The sequence below is a fragment of the Lactuca serriola genome, chromosome 9 (assembly GCF_051521515.1).
Source record: "Lactuca serriola cultivar US96UC23 chromosome 9, Lser_US96UC23_V15, whole genome shotgun sequence".
Taxonomy (NCBI): domain Eukaryota; kingdom Viridiplantae; phylum Streptophyta; class Magnoliopsida; order Asterales; family Asteraceae; genus Lactuca; species Lactuca serriola.
The window spans coordinates 42,825,562-42,838,106 of NC_136416.1; the positions used below are offsets into that span (position 1 = coordinate 42,825,562).

The following is a 12,545-nucleotide window of genomic DNA, read 5'->3' on the forward strand; positions in this document are numbered from 1 at the left end:
AAATGATTTCAATGCAAATTGCAAATAGTGTGGGTGGCCCTACACGTGCCCCATTGCTAGTTGTGGAAGAATATGATCACTGGAAAGTTAGAATGGAAAGATTTTTACTAGCCAAGGATAAAGGTGAAGTAATATGGAGATCCGTCACAAAAGGTCCACATGTTCCGGTAAGAACAGTTGTAAGAGATGCAGCTGCTCTGCTCATGCGTGAAGACGAAACTGGTTCAGCTCCACTAACTGCAGATGATATCGAGAAGCTGCATGCTGATCAAGTTGCTTTCTCAGAAATGGTGTTTGGTGTTCCTCCTTCACTCTTTGAGCACATCAAGCTATGCAAATCAACCATCGAGATTTGGGACACTCTTCAGGACCTAATTGAAGGTTCGGAAAATATGAAAGACAAGCGTCTCACCTCAATTGTCAACGACTTCGACACCTTCACCACCACTCCTGGTGAATCAGTGGCCTCAACCTCCAACCGTTACCGTATCATGGTCAACAATATGACTGCTCATGGGATTGTCCGAACTCCTTTGGAGTACAATCTCAAATTCATAAACAGTCTCGGCAAAGGATGGGGAATGTAAAACCATGTCTTCAAAGCAGTGGTTCCTTGAAAAAGTTAAAGCTCTATCAACTTTTTGATGAACTTCAAGGACATGAGTCAAATGTTGCTTAAACCATAAGGGAACTCTTCGGAGGTCCTCTTGCCCTTGTTAGTTCTTTTGAATCAACCATTCCGAACTCATCTACTTTGGATCCCTTCCAACCCATTGTTCCATTTGTTCAAACATCCGAACCCACCTTACCCACACAAATCTATCATGTTGATGATTCCGAAGCCATGGACTCTGAACTCCTTTTCCAACAGGAGTTCGCTCTACTCTCAATGAAGTACAAGCGCCCTTTCAATCCTTCTTACAAGCCTTACCAAAACCGATTCCATGCTCCTCACCAGAACAATCCTCAACCATACTCAGCTCTAGAACCTAAACCATATTCAGAAAATTCTCCTACATACAAATCGAACCTCTCTAAGCCAAACTCTACTTCAGAACCTTCTCAGAGTTCCAAATCCAAGAAATCAGAAATTGGGTGTCATAAGTGTGGACATGCAAATCATTTTGCTAAAGATTGGTTGGCTGATGCTTCGTAGAAACCAAAAATCATGGATTCTGCCTACTACGTCCGAAAAGCACAAGAGATGGCTGAAAGTGAAAAATCCTTTGTAACAACAGTGTCAAGAGATGTTGAAGGATATTTGTTATCTGGGGATGATGATGACATGGTAACCATGAAGGAATATGTTTCTGATGGCAAGACAAATGGTTGAATGTGATGAAGGATATTGGTCTTCTGGGTCAGAAGATGAAGATGATGTTGTTGAACCTCACTATTGTTACATGGCCACCAACGATCCACCAGGTCGAAGCATCGTTCAGCAGGTAAAACCTATGATCTATGATAACAATTTTGATCTATATCTTTGTGAACCTTATCTGAACCAAATCCAAACAGATATGAGCACCATCTATAAAGCTTATGAGTTTGCCATAGAAGCCAGTGAGAAGAAGGACTGTGAACTAAATCATCTTAGGTTACGTTTTGAGGATAAAAAATTGAAAATCAAGTCTTTAGAGCATAAGCATGTAATGTCAAAAGATGAATGTATCATTTTGAAAGATAAATGTGAAATCACCTATTCTGAACGAAATATTTTAGTTTCTGATAACAAGCGTTTCAATGCAAAGATAGATGCTTTGCATAATTCTGTAGACATGCTTGAATCGGACATTCAGATGACTCATAATTTTCGTCATCCATGGTCTAAAGCACCTGGTCTCGGAAGCGATTTTCCGAAACCAATTGCTAGTCCCCTGAAAGAATTGCAAAATTTGACATTTATGGGAGAGGTTCCGAACATCAGACGTTCGGATACCCCTGTTTCTCCCTTGTCACCATTTCTGGAGACTACAGACCATTTTGAGTCGTTAATTCCTGAGTTCAAACCAATTGTTGTCAAGTGTCCTGATTCCATGCCACTTCCTCCTCTGATAAAGCTGGACCTAAATCGGACCATGGAATTTCATTACAGTCTTCCAAATTGTGTAGATTATGTTCGTAGGAGTAATCATACAAACAACTGTGTAGTTGACGAAATTCCTTCCCTGAAAACCGAAACTGATACCTCTGAGTTTGTATGGGCATCCGTAGATGATAAAGTTGAAAAATCAAGTTGTGTCTCCTCTGATTCTTGCGAATCTGATCCCTTGGTAGTTTCAAAAACGAAATTGATTCCCATTACTCCTGAGTTTAGTAATCCATCCATAGGACAAACTTCAAAATCATCTTTCCCTAAGAGAAAACCAATGTTAAATAGGAAGGATATTGTTGATCCCAAAGTAGAAGCTCAAAATGCACATAAGAAGGAAGTTAAGACTAGACAAAATTCCAGGTTCAGTGAAAACTCCAAACCAAGTGTATCTCGGAATTCTCATGCATCAACTCATAGTCAAAACTCCTTTTCTCCTACTAATATCCTCAAAAGACAATATTTGCCTCCATCCGAGATTTGTCATGCAACTGACTACAAAAGAGAAAACCCAAAATTTATTTCACAATACATAAAAAATAAAAAGATTTAACGCTCTAAAAGGTAATTAAAAAATCCATTTAACAACCTGATAGTATGTCGCTCTACTTCAAGGACACCGGAATCAGTTTTTCACCACCAGTGACAGGAGCTAGCCTTGATGCCATTTTATGGAAGAATCTTATCTGTAAAAAGAATAATATATGATTTTTTATTGAGAAATAAAAAAAAATTATAAAAAATACAACTATCAGATTAATTAATTTGCTTGTTGGGATACCAAGCATCGGTGAGAGTCCGGGTTTCCAGCATCCAATCGGTGTAGTTGCTTTAGGGCCTGATGACACAAAAAAGTTAGTTAAGTTATTATCCAAATCAAATAAAAGAAACTAGTTCTTTTTTTAAAATTTCCATCCATATTTTTATTTGAAATAAGATTACCTGTAATGGTAAAGTAAGACTGTTATGTCAAGTGTCAATATTAAACTTATTAATGTTGTTAGGAACTGAAAGTTTTAAAAGAGTGTTTGATTCAATCATTCAATAGCTAAAAATTGTATTAATTTTTGTGATAAAGTGGTGTTGAAAGAGTGTTTGATTGAGTCATTGAATATAGCTAAAATTGTTTAAATTTGATAAAGAGGTTAAGATGGGATCTTTCACAAAAAGTGAAATCTATACATCATCATGACAAGGAATTGGTATAATTAAGAGCAGCTGATCAGCATGATTTTACATGAATAATACCATAAAAGCCAGCAGCAGCCATATAAGGCTTACAAATATGAAACATGTATATATAAGAACAAGATTTAAGTATAAAGCTGAAAAAGAACCTTAAAACCACACCACATCATTCACATGTATATCTTCTTATTTCTTAAGCAGTAGCTTCAGATTTCTCTTCATACTCATGTGGTGGCTGAAGGGTTCCAATCACCATACACATTGTCCACACGGCCTGTCACACATAATTAACCCAACCATAGTTAATCAATCTTTAACCACACCAATCAACAATTCAGGATTCAAAAAAAAAACTTCTTAATTATTCAGATTAAATTTTATCCAAGAGAGAGAGATGAACATGTAGTAGGCCAGAACTAAGCTGCATGAAGCCATGGTGCAGGGTAAGCTGCATATTCTCTGGAGTATGGTTTTGTCCACTTATTAGCCATGAGTAGTTATGGTGGATGAGGTGCTCCCTACAATTTTTTTAATTTCCATCATTATCCCTAATATAACTCTTGAACAAATAATACAAAACAGTCAGAACTTAGTTATTGTTATAATTACCTTGATGACATTGTTGTTGATGTCCACTGTTCCTTTCTCAATTTCTGCTATTTCTTGTCTAATGGAGATCAAAGCATCACAAAACCTGTCCAACTCAGCCTACAACTCAAAAATTCCACATGTTATGTTATATAAAATGAAAGGAAAGGAAAAAACATTATAACTTTTAAAGAAACTTTACTCTTTTTTTTTCAAAAAATACCTTGCTTTCACTTTCAGTGGGTTCAATCATTAGTGTTCCTGGAATTGAACATGACATAGTTAGACCATAAAACCGGTAATCAATCAGACGTTTTGCAACATCTTCTGGCTCTATTCCAGCACTTGTCTGAATATGAATATGACTCAAGTTAGTTGCTATTTCTTTTTGACTTAACAAAAAATATGACTAAATAATATTATAACTTACTTTCAAGGGTCTCAAATCAACGATGAACTCATGGGCAACTGTTCCACTCACACCACGGAAAAGAATGGGATAGTGACTCTGCAATGTAATTAATCCTAAAGGAAAAAAATTGAGAACTTGATAATAACAATAATTAAAAAATATTATATATTTGTTCTTAATGAATAGGGAAAGAAAGAAATTGAGACCTCAAGACGTTTTTCCATATAGTTTGCATTCAAGATAGGTATATTGTATGCATCTATAAGTCCTTGAGATCCCATCATGGCAATGTATGTATATGATATAGGCAAGATAAGTGTTGAACCCCAAGGTGCTGCTGAAACCGTGCCAAGTGGCTTACTTTGCTCAGGGGGGGCTAGTATGCCTCTAGTGGCAACCTTTAAATCAAGATTTACAAATTAAATTATATAAACTTAACAACATATTACTCTAATTACACATAAACATCAAACTAAAAAAATTATTGTTTTGTCTTACCACAGGGTGTGAAGGCAAGTAGGGTGCCAAGTGTTTCTTCACACCAATGGGGCCTATTTCGGGCCCACCACCACCATGTGGAATGCAAAATGTCTTGTGAAGGTTTAGATGACAAACATCAACCCCAATCCACCATGGACTTGTTAATCCAACCTGTAAAAAATAAAAACCAAATAATTTTTATATGATGTTTCAATTTTGTTACCTCCATTAAAACGACACAAAAAGTGTAATGTTTATGTACCTGTGCATTCATATTCTCCAGCAACTCCAACATTTGGTTGCAAAGAGAAAGAGTCAAATCCGGTTATGGTACACAGAATGTCCCCCAAATTCTTGAACACTTCCTGCAAGATATTTTTTTATGTTGCTCTCAGGTTAAAAAAAAAGTCAACAGAAATATAATTTGGAATTGTAAGTCAAAATTAGAAAGATTTGATTACCTGAAACCCCTATGCCTGTTTGGTAGGAGCAAAAGGATGCATATCTGCAAAGGTTGCCATGTCACAGGCATCATCTCTGTAGTTGCATTAAGCTTCATGGTGCAAGATCCCAAAGGAATCATATTGTGGCATAATGACAGATCCTTTGAATGCAGCTTACTAATGTATCTTAGTAGCTCATGCTCCGTATGATAACTAAAATAAATAAATAAATAAATAAATAAAGAAGCAGGAAAAGCCTTTTACATGTTAAAAAAGTGACTAGGTTTTGAAAAAAAGTATCATGCGTGTTGAAAATCGAATGAGTCGGATATGGAGTCTCTCTGACAAGTCTGGAAGGGATAACATCCTGAACCTCTGGTGCAAGTGTTGTGGCATTGAATGTCACCTAGAATCAAGATTCAAGATTCTTGATTTATATAAAGATTTGTTATATCAAAAGAAAGAAAAAACTCATGGGTTTTCCTAAGGCAAAAACTTTGAACATCCTGAACCTCCGCCATGAGAACCCACTTCAGTTGCCACCGTTATTTCACCAACTCCGGCCATTAGATGTAATCATGTGTGCAGATACTTACATTACCAAAGATAGGACCGGAGGCAAGAGCGGATGAACTTGGTTCAGAAAACCAGAAGGGTGATTATGGTTTTCCAGAGAGAGAGAGGGAGAGAGAGAGAGAGAGAGAGAGAATGCACCTCAGGAATGATGCCCTCAACCATTGACCAAGCCAATTAGATACGAAATTGAGGGCTTTAAGCACAGTGGGCTGAAAATATCACATATAGCTACAATATAAACAAAAGGATCTAGAAGTAAGTAATGTTACTGGTAAGAATAATTAGCCGACAGTCATATATGATAAATGCGTAAAGTTTTTATTTCACTTGAAGAGATTTTCTACTGAGGTGACCTAGATTTGGTTCTTTGTGATCTGAAATATCAGCGATTCAAGAGTGAATTACTTGCTTATTGTTATGATTTGTATAGAATTCATTTATGTTTCTCACTCAAATACTTGATTGTATAGATGAACAAACACTAAGATGATCTCAAATTGACAAGCGTATAATCGCATAAACAATTAGAAACAACCAACGAGCATAATGCAAGCAAGCACACTTCAAATTATTCAGGTAGAAAGCACAAATTGCATATCTAGTTACATTCATTTGCAAATCAAATCAGATTAACTCAAGTATTATAAATCAGATTGATCTAAATCAAATCAACAAGAAGACCGATCTATTCGAAAGAAGTAACGGAGGAGAAAATGACTTACGGATAGGAGGCAGAAGGTGGATCCAGGACTTAGAACCCCAATCGCTAACATCGTGAGTGTAAGAAGTCGCATTCATCGGCATAGGCGTGTGAGAGCGTAAGGAGTCGCCGACACTGCGAGGATGAAACTTGATTAATTTTGTGGAGTTCTCCCATAAAAGCCCTAGCTGGTTGATGGAGGCGTTGATTGTTGATGATGAAGGGCCGGTAGGGTTTCATCGATTTCGATTATGGTAGTACCAGGTGGGGGAGGATAAGATAGCTTCAAAGGAGGTCACAAATATGGAGCAAGGAATAAGGAAGACATCGTTGCGAATTGACGGTGGTTGTGTCTAGGGTTAGATTGAAGGAGGAGGGAGAAAATGGCTCTCTGTACGATTTTATGAGAGACAAGGGAGATTACTTCAAAATTTTAGAATTTTCTAATTTTAGAGGATCCCTCTTTAAAAACTCGCGTTAAAATGACAAAAAATATAAAGCGACATTTGTAGACGACGCCCATTTAATTTAGGTGCCATCCGTGTTTGTAAATTTTTTTTGTGGGACAATAATTTTAGGGCACGCACAAATGCGTGTCTTCTATCTTTCAAATTTTGGAAGGCTGACATCATTTTTAAGAACACATCAAAATGCGTATCGTAAATCAGTGAGTGTCATTGTTCGCGCGTCATTAAAGGGTATTTTTCTTGTAGTGTCCTAGTCATGTAGAACCCAAGAAAGTTGACAATTCTACTCACCCTAAATCTCGTGTGAATGCCACAACAGTCCAAAACACTTCTCCTCGGACTGTTTCATCTGTTTTTATTGCAAAATCTGATGGCACAATTTTTAAACCAAATCTTTCAAAAACCAATGTGTCATCAAGCAAATCCACAAATGCAGAGAAAACATCCTTTTCAAAATCTTCAAAGAAAAATCTTGTGTGGAAAGTCAAAACTCCCATTGATGAAACACCAATTCCGGAGGTTACATATGTTACCAACACTCTGGAAGTCAAAGGTCTGAAAAAGACCATTCGGAACCCTCATGTCATTGAATATGACTACTGGATAGATGAAAAGACATTAGCCTTCTGTCTGTTTCCAAAGAATACCACCCAGAAACAAAAATTGTTCCTAAGTCACAATCAAAGTCCAAAGCCCGTGCCTATGTCCCAAAGTCTAATTCGGAGCCTAAAAACTCCATTACTCACTAATTTTGTAGGCAGTTTGTGCTTCGGAGCAAGAAACAATATGGTATATTGATAATGATTGCTCCATGCACATGACCAGGCAGAAAGACTTTTTGCGCGATCTAAAGCTTTCTCCAAACGCTGGTTACGTGAAATATGGCAACAACTCCAACTACCAAATTCGTGGTTATGGAATTCTCACCAATGGAAACTTCTCTATCTCAAATGTGGCTTATGTAGCTGATCTGAAACATAATTTGATAAGTGTTGCTCAACTCACGGATTCAAATCAACGTGTGGAATTTTGCAAAAAGTACATCTATGTAATGACCGAAGATCGGAAAGAGTGCCTAATCAAGTCGCTTCGCAACAAAAATATGTACCCGCTCGACATCAACATGATTATTGGCAAACCGCAACTCTGCCTTCTCACCAAAGTTGTTCCTGATGTCAGTTGGTTATGACATCGAAGGCTCGCTCATCTAAACTTTCGGTACATGAATGATCTCGTATCTGGTGAAATAGTGAGAGGTTTACCTCTTCTCAAATTCGGAAATGATCATTTGTGTGCTGCTTGTGAGTGGGGTAAGCAATCAAAGAATGGTCATCCTTTTATCATCGAAAAATCCATTTCAGAACCATTAGAGCTTCTACACATTGATCTTTGTGGACCATCCACTGCAGAAAGTATTCATCATAAGAAATACATTCTTGTGATTGTTGATGATTTTACAAGGTTCACTTGGGTATTCTTTCTAAGGCTGAAATCCGAAACAACCTCAGAGCTCATCAATTTTATCAAAGGAATAGAAGCTCTTATCAATCTCCCAGTTAGGAGAATCTGAAGTGATAATGGATCGGAATTCACTAATTCCACCATTGAGAAATTTCTCACAGAAAAAGGAATTGACCACAACTTCTCAACTCCTTGTACTCCACAACAAAACGGTGTAGTCAAAAGACGCAATAGAACTCTCGTTGAAGCTGCTCAATCCATGTTGAACTTCATAAATCTACCACTCTATCTTTGGGCTGAAGCCGTATCCACTGCTTGCTTCACTCAAAATCGGAGTATCATCAATCAACGCCTCAACATGACACCGTACGAAGCAATGAATAGTCGGAAGCCAACAATATCATTTTTGCATGTTTTCGGATGCAGGTGCTTCATCAAAACAACAATGATCAGCTTACCAAGTTCCAACCTAAAGCTGATGAAGCTATCTTCCTTGAGTACTCCTCAAAATCAAAAGCTTACAGAGTTCTTAACCGGAGAACTCGTGTTTTGGAAGAAAGCTTTGACATTACTTTTGATGACAACTGCGTTCGGAAATCTGGCCCAACTCACATTACAACTCACATCATGGAGTCCGATGCTCCTCCATCAGGATGTCTGAATCCCCAAACATTTCGTGAAGTTGATTTTGAAATTCTCTTTGGTCCTTTCAAACCTCTCTTGATTCGAAATCTCGATCAATACCAACTCTCATTCCAATCCCTACTTGGAAGCTCATGTCTTGCATAATCTCTCTAGTCCGATCCCAAGCCTCCCTCCATTTGATTCCGAACCATTTCAATCTTCTCGGGTTGAGGAGGAGAATACTCATCCCTCTCTTGAATCAAATGTGGATGGCTTCGAAGATACAGCTACTGATTTCAATGATTCCAATCCTGTCAACATTGATGAAAATGAAAACTTCTTTGAGTTCCCTTCTGATGATGATGTCAATCTCTCTGGTTCAGAAGTTTAGGGGGAGCATCATCCTCACATTCAAACCATTTAGTGGGAGCAAATCAAGTCCACTGTTGATATCGGATCGACGACTGCACAAGAACTCCCACGATTACATGTTTGGACAAAGGATCATCCTCCGAACCAAGTAATCGGTAATCCCAATGCTAGTGTACAGACTCGTTCTGCTACAAGTATCCAAAATGAATGCCTTTTTTCATCATTTATATCCATGGTTGAACCCAAATCCATTAAGGATGCATTGGAGCATGTTGACTGGATTACAGCCATGCAAGAAGAACTGGCAGAATTTGACCGAAATGAAGTTTGGACTCTCGTGCCTCCTCCTCACAATCTCCCCATTGTTGGTACGAGATGGGTATTTCGCAACAAGCTAGATAACGCAGGAGTTATTATTCGAAATAAAGCAAGATTGGTGGAAAAAGGATTTACAGAGATTGAAGGGCTCGACTATGATGAGACCTTTGCTCCCATTCCACGTCTTGAAGCCATCAGAATCTTTCTTGCTTATGCTCCTCATAAAAGCTTCAAAGTTTATCAAATTGATGTTAAGAGTGCCTTTCTTAATGGTGAACTTGACACTGAAGTGTACCTTCAATAGCCCACCGTTTTTGTTAATCTCTCTTTTTCCGAACTACAGTTACAAACTCCAGAAGGTTGTCTACGGACTCAAGCAGGCTCCTCGGGCATGTAAAACAACAGTGGGTCTCGTGGCGTTCAATTTAGCATTGGGTTTGGTGATGAGATGGTTCGGGTAATTATTGTCAGTTGAGGCTTTCTTTCGGAAGTAACGTGGGGCAACTGTATGGGTGTCTTTTGGCTCAACAACAGGGAAGGAATCTAGTATTTCAGATAGTTGGCATACAAGGTTGGATCATGGAGGTCTCGACTTCTTTTGGAAAGCAGCTAGGAGGTAACATGATGTTTCGGGCAATATTAGTGAATCGGGATTTGTGTGTGTGGAGTAGGTTGTTGTTCGGGAAATACTAAGTCACTTGCATTTTGGATTAAATAATCTTAGAGTAATTGATTTGACCCTGTTGTGCAACTCTCGTTTAAGTCTAACCGTTGCAGGGATGAATCTTCTACTCGAAGGATTATTTGAGCCTTCTGTCAAGTATAAGTGTTTTGCAGATGTTTATGGTTAGTGACTTTGTTTCCATTGGTAGCATCAAGATAATCAGGGTTAGAAGTGTTTTGTTTAGTCTGTTATTCGATGAGGAATTGACATGGTAATAATTCAGCGTGGGCGGTCTGTCGGGGAGTCAGACCAATATAGATTTCAGGTTTCGGAAAGGTAGAAGTGGTTTTCTGCAAGGGCTAAGGATTTGCTCTTCTTCGGGTTGGAAGTTTCTATTTGGGTTCGATTGTCTTGGGAAGGATGTGTTATGCTCAAAATTTTCGGTTGCGTTCCTTGGGTTTTTTGGTACGATCTGAGTGTTAGTAAGGAGCAATTTCGAAGACAATATCTAATTTAAGTGGGGGAGATCTGTAACACCCGTTTTTAGATTTGCTTCATTATTCGGGTTCGTGGCCCAGTCATCATTTTTCATGAGGCTTAGGGCCTTGGGGAAGAAAGGATTTGGCCCTTTTCGGACGCGGGTGTTATGGTTTAAGTGATCTAAGTGTTCGATAGTGTTTTCAGAGCCCAAGGGTATGATCATAATTTGATAACTCGGTCCTTTATGAATTTTGGGTTTTGTTCGGGAATTTTTAAGGCTTATGGTGAGTTGTTAGAAGTGTAGGGCTTCTCCCCACCTTTCCATAGATATAAGGTTAGTTGGAAACAGATCTAAGATGAGGAAGTTAGGGCAATTTGAAATAATGGCAGAAATGGTCCCTAGTTGAAAATATTTGCAAGATAGGTCCCATGTGTGCATGCTAAGTTGGCATTGAAACGACCCAAAATTTTCGTTTTTAATTTAATAAATAAACCACAAGTTTCAATCATTCATTCAAAACAAATCACATCAGAGTATCATGTCTAAAACATTATTTTATTTTATAAGAGTAAACATCCCAGGCTAAATTCCTTTGGTGTGTGTGTGCCATGCGATCACCCCGAGCTCTTCCCTTCGCTAACGTAAGTACCTGAAACCAAAACTGAAAACCATAAGCACGAAGCTTAGTGAGTTCCCCAACCTACCACATACCACATACTGGGCCCTCGCCCACTACATCGGGACTTGCCCGACATCAGACTAACTCTGGCATCGGGCCCCGCCCGGCATCAGGCCCCACCTGGCATCGAGCCCCGCTCGGTACACAAATCTGTTTCTCTTAGGCCCCGCCTATCTCTGGGCCTCGCCCACTGGACTCATACAACATATAACATAACACACAACAAGCAGCTATCACACTCTACATTACTCCTGATCTAGGGCCTCGCCCCTAGCCTACCACTAACAAGTCATGGAACCCTGTCCACGCTCCTGTTGTTAGTGAGATACGGGCCCCCTCCCACACTCACATCTATCCAATCTCGGGCCTTGCCCCTGCTCTGCGACTCAGGAGATATAGAACCCCGTCCATACTCTGCTAATGGTGAGATACGGGACCTCGCCCACACTCACCTCCCTACCAGGCGCATACAAGTATCACACAGACAACAATTATAAACTATCATGCAACCATTCCTTGGGCGCCCGCCCGACATCGAAGCTTGATCCGGAATCACATTCTAGCATACAGAGCCTAGGGCCAACCCCCGGGTCTTCCTACTCATAAACTACATGTTCCGGCATTATGGTCGTAGACCCATTCACACAGTGAGGAAACTCACCTTGCACTACTGAAACCTTGCTGATATCCCTCAAGCTGCTATCTGCCAAGTCCCGAACTGCTGCTCCTTCGGCTCCCGGAACTATCAATACCACAATAATACTTAGCCCAATACAATAATCCTTCATAGGGTAGAATGACCATTATACCCCTCCTAGTCCAACTTGATACATATTCAAGTGCCAACACTAGTTAAGCTTCCCAAGCCCACTAGTGACCCACTAATGGCCCAATTTGCTACATTGGGCATAATATGCACAAAGCCCAACTCTGTTGAGTATGTTGGGCGTACTCCAATGTACGCTAAGTGTACTGGCCTGCTAGTGAGTACGTTGGGCGT

General features: G+C 39.2%; 3 pseudogenes across 1 annotated transcript; 1 reads left to right on the forward strand and 2 right to left on the reverse strand.

Moving 5' to 3' along the window:
- Positions 1-3,458: 3,458 nt before the first annotated feature.
- On the reverse strand, positions 3,459-4,989 carry LOC145075619 (glycine dehydrogenase (decarboxylating) A, mitochondrial-like; annotated as a pseudogene). The gene is made up of 8 exons (XR_013692474.1): positions 4,984-4,989; positions 4,779-4,931; positions 4,487-4,678; positions 4,299-4,376; positions 4,092-4,217; positions 3,890-3,988; positions 3,681-3,798; positions 3,459-3,554 (listed from the first exon to the last, which is right to left on the reverse strand). The product of XR_013692474.1 is annotated as a glycine dehydrogenase (decarboxylating) A, mitochondrial-like (transcript).
- A 25-nt stretch (positions 4,990-5,014) lies between these two features.
- LOC145075621 (glycine dehydrogenase (decarboxylating), mitochondrial-like) lies at positions 5,015-7,443 on the reverse strand (annotated as a pseudogene).
- Positions 7,444-9,635: 2,192 nt separating this feature from the next.
- LOC145075622 (putative mitochondrial protein AtMg00820 pseudogene) lies at positions 9,636-10,025 on the forward strand (annotated as a pseudogene).
- Positions 10,026-12,545: the final 2,520 nt, after the last annotated feature.